General features: G+C 39.6%; 1 long non-coding RNA gene across 1 annotated transcript; it reads left to right on the top strand.

Annotated features, from left to right (window-relative positions):
* The first annotated feature begins 1,061 nt into the window (after nucleotides 1–1,061).
* Nucleotides 1,062–1,487, top strand: LOC129638490 (uncharacterized). Its single transcript, XR_008707855.1, has 2 exons — nucleotides 1,062–1,197; nucleotides 1,377–1,487. It is a non-coding gene; the product is annotated as an uncharacterized LOC129638490 (long non-coding RNA).
* Nucleotides 1,488–6,549: the final 5,062 nt, after the last annotated feature.

Genomic DNA, 6,549 nt, shown 5'->3' with positions numbered 1-6,549 from the left:
TAAGATTAAAGCACACTGGACCCAACGTATCCTTATGGAACAGAGCAGCATGAGCACAGCCATTAGCAGGGAGCCACTGCTTTGCCGTATTACTCCACATCCTGTTACTAAGCAACAGGTCTTGCCCAGCTATTGGACAGTACATCGCTCGGCCCTGCCAATAAGCAACCATCAGTGAGATACCTACTGATACTTCTCCTGCTCAGCTATTGGTCAGCTCCACATTGGGCCCTACCTGATGATAACTGTCAATGAGGGACCACTGGGGAAGTGATTCAGTCAAGAGACAGTGGTGCATTGGTCATCTGACTCTTGCCTTTGGGCAACAATTTTTTTTTTTTTTTAAATCGGGAATGAATTTCTGGTAGATGGGGCAAGTTGAGTTTCCCTACTTAATATGAGAGTTGAAATATCCCCAACAATATTAGTGGAGGAGACATTTATGTCTTTCTAGGCTCTGATGTGTAATTTTATGGAGACGGTGTATAGACCTTGTGGCAACAGACTGAGGATTCACCAAGTATTGGGGTCTTTAAAGCTCATTGGAGTAGCAAAAACATCCAACCTGTTCTTACTTAACTTTTTCCATGTTAAGTGCTTGCTCTTAAGTTCCTTAAGCCCCTAAGAACCCCCACTAGGAAGAGGGTGGTCGAAAGATGAAATGACTAGATGACTCTGAGGAACAGATTTGGAGTGAAAAGTGTTTGATAGAGGTTCATACAGGGATGGAGGAGGCAGGAGTGTTGAAATGGGACATATGAGTTAAAGAATAAGGGGCACTGATGGAAAGTCTGAGAGTCATGAGAAGAAATACCATGCCCCTGAATCACCACATCCCAGAATCAGACACACAGAGGTGTCAGGGCTGAGAAGGTTGTATCTCGGCCTCCCTCAGCACCCACTAACCCATGTTGATGGGCACAGTGGTACATTGTGATGTCTAAGACCCCAAAGCCACCATTGGCTGGGGGAGTGCCTAGATGAGCAATCAGATTGAAGGGTGTGGCTCCTCATTGTCCTGAGGAGGTATATATAGGGAAGTCAGAGGCAGAGATTCTGTGTTAGGCCATTTCATGCTATCATCATAAAGTAACCAGGATTCCAAGGCAGCCAAGAAGACTTCCAATGAGGTGTACTTCAAGGGTGAAAGGACGAAAGAAGACCCTTTGCCCACAGAGATACAGAGGCAGTGTGAAGGTAAGATGATTCCATCTATGCTCCCCACGTTCTCCATTGACTTGACTGCCCAAGACCTCTATACTGCCCTTGCCTGCCAAAAGCCCTCATCAGCCCACATCCCTTTTCATGAAATCTCCCTTCCAACTCAGATGTTATACCCTTTCCTCAATTCAAATACCCTTCTCTTGTATTTCAAGGCACAGAATATGACCATGATGCTCAGAAGACCTATAAAAAGGAACCTTGAGACAGAAAATCCGATCATATGACACTCAGTCAAAGAATGTGAATAAAACAAGAAAACTAAACTGTTTTTTCTGTTCCTGCACAAGTAACAAACTGAATCAAAGCCGAAAAGGGACGAAAATATGAGGCAGAGTCAAAGAAGGTGGCAGAATCAAAAGAGAAGGTAAACTCAGCCACCCAAGATTGAGAGACCCTGGAGAAGTACACACTGTCAGAGAGTAACTGAATAGAAAAGGTCAGACAATTTAAAATTTTGTCTCCAGAGGTCTGCTTTCTTGGAAATGGCCAACCAGGAAAAGACTGACTCTCAGACTAACATAGTAAACTGATGGCTGCAATTAAAATACACATCAAATGGTGAAAAGATGATATTTGTGTGTGCATGAATTTCTGATGGACAGGGAAGGAAGGAATCAAAGAGGTGGGCACCTGAGTGGGGAGGGATGTCGGGTCCCAAGAGCTGAGGGAACAGACCCTCAGGTCCCCAGTTAGCCAAAGAGTAGAGGTGTCGACTGGGTCAGGAGTCTGCACTGAAGGTGAATAACCCTGCTTCACATTTGATCTCAGCGGCAAGGAGTCATGGTGCGGTGTTACTGCCATTGTTTGGTGCATGGAGGGACATTAGGGTCTAGATTGCCAGAACCCAGATGGGAAGGGGGCTTCACCTGGGGATGGTGAATGTCATACTTCCCCTGAGTGGGGCAGGCAGAAATCACCTCCTGGCCACTTACGTCTTTAAGGGGCTTTGTTGCATCACTCACCTATGCTGTCAGCTAAAGGTGCTCAGGAGGCACAAAATGCTGATACAACTAAAACCCACAATTAGCACTCCCAAAGATTAAAATAATATTTGGAGGCATCAGACAAAATATCACTTAGGCCACTGTTGTCCTGAGAAATTTGTGGGAGCAGTGTGTTCCCAAGGGCAGGGCAGTGGATGTGGCCCAATCCTGGTGCAGATGACTAACGGGATCACGACACACAGATAATGTTTTTGGGAGGGGGGCACCATGCAGTTTTTAGGATCTTAGTTCCCTGACCAGGGATTGAACTGTTTCCCCTTCTAGTGAAAGCATGGAGTCCTATCCACTGGAAAGCCAGAGAAGTCAGGACAGAGACTTTTGAAAAAAGTATTAATATAAGACTGTATAAAAGCTGGTCTTATATTTATCACCATCCCCATGTATTTCTAAATAACTATAGTCGTAAAACATTCTTCCCCAATAAACTCGTTTGTTAGTCCAAGTTCTACAAGTTTTCGTGGTTTAAAAAGAAGAGTATTGAATATTTAATTTGGTGTTAACTTTAGTTTTGAAGAGTTTGAATAGTTTCAAGGAGTAGTCAATCAAATATGGAGATATATATGACAGAGTTTCTACCAGAGGTATCCCGTGTGTTTTTAGAAAACATTTTAGAAAAAATTAAAACAGAGTTTCACCATCAGCATCAAAATAGTTGAGTTCAGATTTTAAGTCAATTCTACGTTATCTTTTATCTGGACTGAAGCTCCCTAGTTAAATCTTTTTTTTTTTAATTTTATTTTAAAACTTTACAATATTTTATTAGTTTTGCCAAATATCGAAATGAATCCACCACAGGTATACATGTGTTCCCCATCCTGAACCTTCCTCCCTCCTCCTTCCCCATACCCTCCCTCTGGGTCGTCCCAGTGCACCAGCCCCATGCATCCAGTTTCGTGCATCGAACCTGGACTGGCGACTCGTTTCAAACCTGATATTATACATGTTTCAATGCCATTCTCTCAAATCTCCCCACCCTCTCCCTCTCCCACAAAGTCCATAAGCCTGATCTATACATCAGTGTTTCTTTTACTGTCTCGTACACAGGGTTATTGTTACCATCTTTCTAAATTCCATATATATGTGTTAGTATACTGTATTGGTGTTTTTTTTTTTTCTGGCTTACTTCACTGTGTATAATAGGCTCCAGTTTCATCCACCTCATTAGAACTGATTCAAATGTATTCGTTTTAATGGCTGAGTAATTCTCCATTGTGTTTATGTACCACAGCTTTCTTATCCATTCATCTGCTGATGGACATCTAGGTTTCTTTCATGTCCTGGCTATTATAAACAGTGTTGCGATGAACATTGAGGTACACATGTCTCTTTCCCTTCTGGTTTCCTCACTGTGTATGCCCAGCAGTGGGATTGCTGGACCATAACGCAGTTCTATTTCCAGTTTTTTAAGGAATCTCCACACTGTTCTCCATAGTGGCTGTACTAGTTTGCATTCCCACCAACAGTGTAAGAGGGTTCCCTTTTCTCCACACCCTCTCCAGCATTTATTGCTTGTAGACTTTTGGATCGCAGCCATTCTGACTGGCGTGAAATGCTACCTCATAATGGTTTTGATTCGCATTTCTCTGATAATGAGTGATGTTGAGCATCTTTTCATGTGTTTGTTAGCCATCTGTATGTCTTCTTTGGAGAAAGGTCTATTTAGTTCTTTGGCCCAGTTTTTGATTGGGTCCTTTATTTTTCTGGAATTGAGCTGTATGACTTGCTTGTATATTTTTGAGATTAGTTGTTTGCAGGTTGCTTCATTTGCTATTATTTTCTCCCATTCTGAAGGCTGCCTTTTCACCTTGCTAATAGTTTCCTTTGTTGTGCAGAAGCTTTTAAGTTTAATTAGGTCCCATTTGTTTATTTTTGCTTTTATTTACAATATTCTGGGAGGTGATTCATAGAGGATCCTGCTGTGATGTATGTCGGAGAGTGTTTTGCTATTTTCTCCTCTAGGAGTTTTATTGTTTCTGGTCTTACATTGAGATCTTTAATTCATTTTGACTTTATTTTTGTGTATGGTGTTAGAAAGTGTTCTAGTTTCATTCCTTTACAAGTGGTTGACCAGTTTTCCCAGCACCACTTGTTAAAGAGATTGTCTTTAATCCATTGTATATTCTGACCTCCTTTGTCAAAGATAAGATGTCCATATGTGCTTGGATTTATCTCTGGGCTTTCTATTTTGTTCTATTGATCAATATTTCTGTCTTTGTGCCAGTGCCATACTGTCTTGATAAAACTGGCTTTGTAATAGAGCCTGAAGTCAGGTAGGTTGATTCCTCCAGTTCCTTTCTTCTTTCTCAAGACAGCTTTGGCTCTTCGAGGTTTTTTGTATTTCCATACTAATTGTGAAATTATTTGTTCTAGCTCTGTGAAAAATACCGTTGGTATCTTGATAGGGATTGTATTGAATCTATAAATTGCTTTGGGTAGTATACTCTTTTTCTCTATATTGATTCTTCCAATCCATGAACATGGTATATTTCTCCATCTATTAGTGTCCTCTTTGATTTCTTTCACCAGTCTTTTATAGTTTTCTATATATAGGTCTTTAGTTTCTTTAGGTAGATATATTCCTAAGTATTTTATTCTTTCCGTTGCAATGGTGAATGGAATTGTTTCCTTAATTTCTCTTTCTGTTTTCTCATTGTTAGTGTATAGGAATGCAAGGGATTTCTGTGTGTTGATTTTATATCCTGCAACTTTACTATAGTCATTGATTAGTTCTAGTAATTTTCTGGTGAAGTCTTTAGGGTTTTCTATGTAGAGGATCATGTCATCTGCAAATAGTGAGAGTTTTACTTCTTCTTTTCCAATTTGGATTCTTTTTTTTCTTTTTCTGCTCTCATTGCTGTGGCCAAAACTTCCAAGACTATGTTAAATAGTAATGGTGAAAGTGGGCACCCTTGTTTTGTTCCTGACGTTAGAGGAAACGCTTTCAACTTTTCACCATTGAGGATAATGTTTGCTGTGGGTTTGTCATATATAGCTTTTATTATGTTGAGGTATGTTCCTTCTATTCCTGCTTTCTGGAGAGTTTTTATCATAAATGGATGTTGAATTTTGTCAAAGGCTTTCTCTGCATCTATTGAGATAATCCTATGGTTTTTATTTTTCAGTTTGTTAATGTGGTGTATTACATTGATTGATTTGCAGATATTGAAGAATCCTTGCATCCCTGGGATAAAGCCCACTTGGTCCTGGTGTATGATCTTTTTCATGTATTGTTGGATTCTGATTGCTAGAATTTTGTTAAGGATTTTTGCATCTATGTTCATCAGTGATATTGGCCTGTAGTTTTCTTCTTTTGTGGGATCATTGTCAGGTTTTGGTATTAGGGTGATGGTGGCCTCATAGAATGAGTTTGGAAGTTTACCTTCCTCTGCAATTTTCCGGAAGAGTTTGAGCAGGATAGGTGTTAGCTCTTCTCTAAATTTTTGGTAGAATTCAGCTGTGAAGCCATCTGGACCTGGGCTTTGGTTTGCTGGAAGATTTTTTATTACAGTTTCAATTTCCATGCTTGTGATGGGTCTGTTAAATTTTCTATTTCTTCCCGGCCCAATTTTGGAAAGTTGTACTTTTCTAAGAATTTGTCCATTTCTTCCACGTTGTCCATTTTATTGGCATATAATTGTTGATAGTAGTCTCTTATGATCCTTTGTATTTCTGTGTTGTCTATTGTGATCACTCCATTTTCATTTCTAATTTTATTGATTTGATTTTTCTCCCTTTGTTTCTTGATGAATCTGGCTAGTAGTTTGTCAATTTTATTTATCCTTTCAAAGAACCAGCTTGTGGCTTTGCTGATTTTTGCTATGGTCTCTTTTGTTTCTTTTGCATTTATTTCTGCCCTAATTTTTAAGATTTCTTTCCTTCTACTAATCCTTTGGTTCTTCATTTCTTCCTTTTCTAGTTGCTTTAGGTGCAGGGTAAGGTTATTTGTTTAACTTTTTTCTTGTTTCTTGAGGTATGCCTGTATTGCTATGAACTTTCCCCTTAGGAGTGCTTTTAAAGTGTCCCATAGGTTTTGGGTTGTTGTGTTTTCATTTTCATTAGTTTCTATGCAAATTTTGATTTCTTTTTTTATTTCTTCTGTGATGTGCTGGTTATTCAGCAGCGTGTTGTTCAGCCTCCATATGTTGGAATTTTTAGTAGTTTTTCTCCTGTAATTGAGATCTAATCTTACTGCATTGTGGTCAGAAAAGATGCTTGGAATGATTTCTATTTTTTTGAATTTACCAAGGCTAGGTTTATGGCCCAGGATGTGATCTATCCTGGAGAATGTTCCATATGCGCTTGAGAAAATGGTGAAATTCAT

Source organism: Bubalus kerabau, chromosome X, assembly GCF_029407905.1.
Source record: "Bubalus kerabau isolate K-KA32 ecotype Philippines breed swamp buffalo chromosome X, PCC_UOA_SB_1v2, whole genome shotgun sequence".
NCBI classification, from domain to species: Eukaryota; Metazoa; Chordata; class Mammalia; order Artiodactyla; family Bovidae; genus Bubalus; species Bubalus kerabau.
The sequence above is the reverse complement of the archived record's forward strand: the minus strand, read 5'-3'. Positions and strand labels throughout refer to the sequence as shown.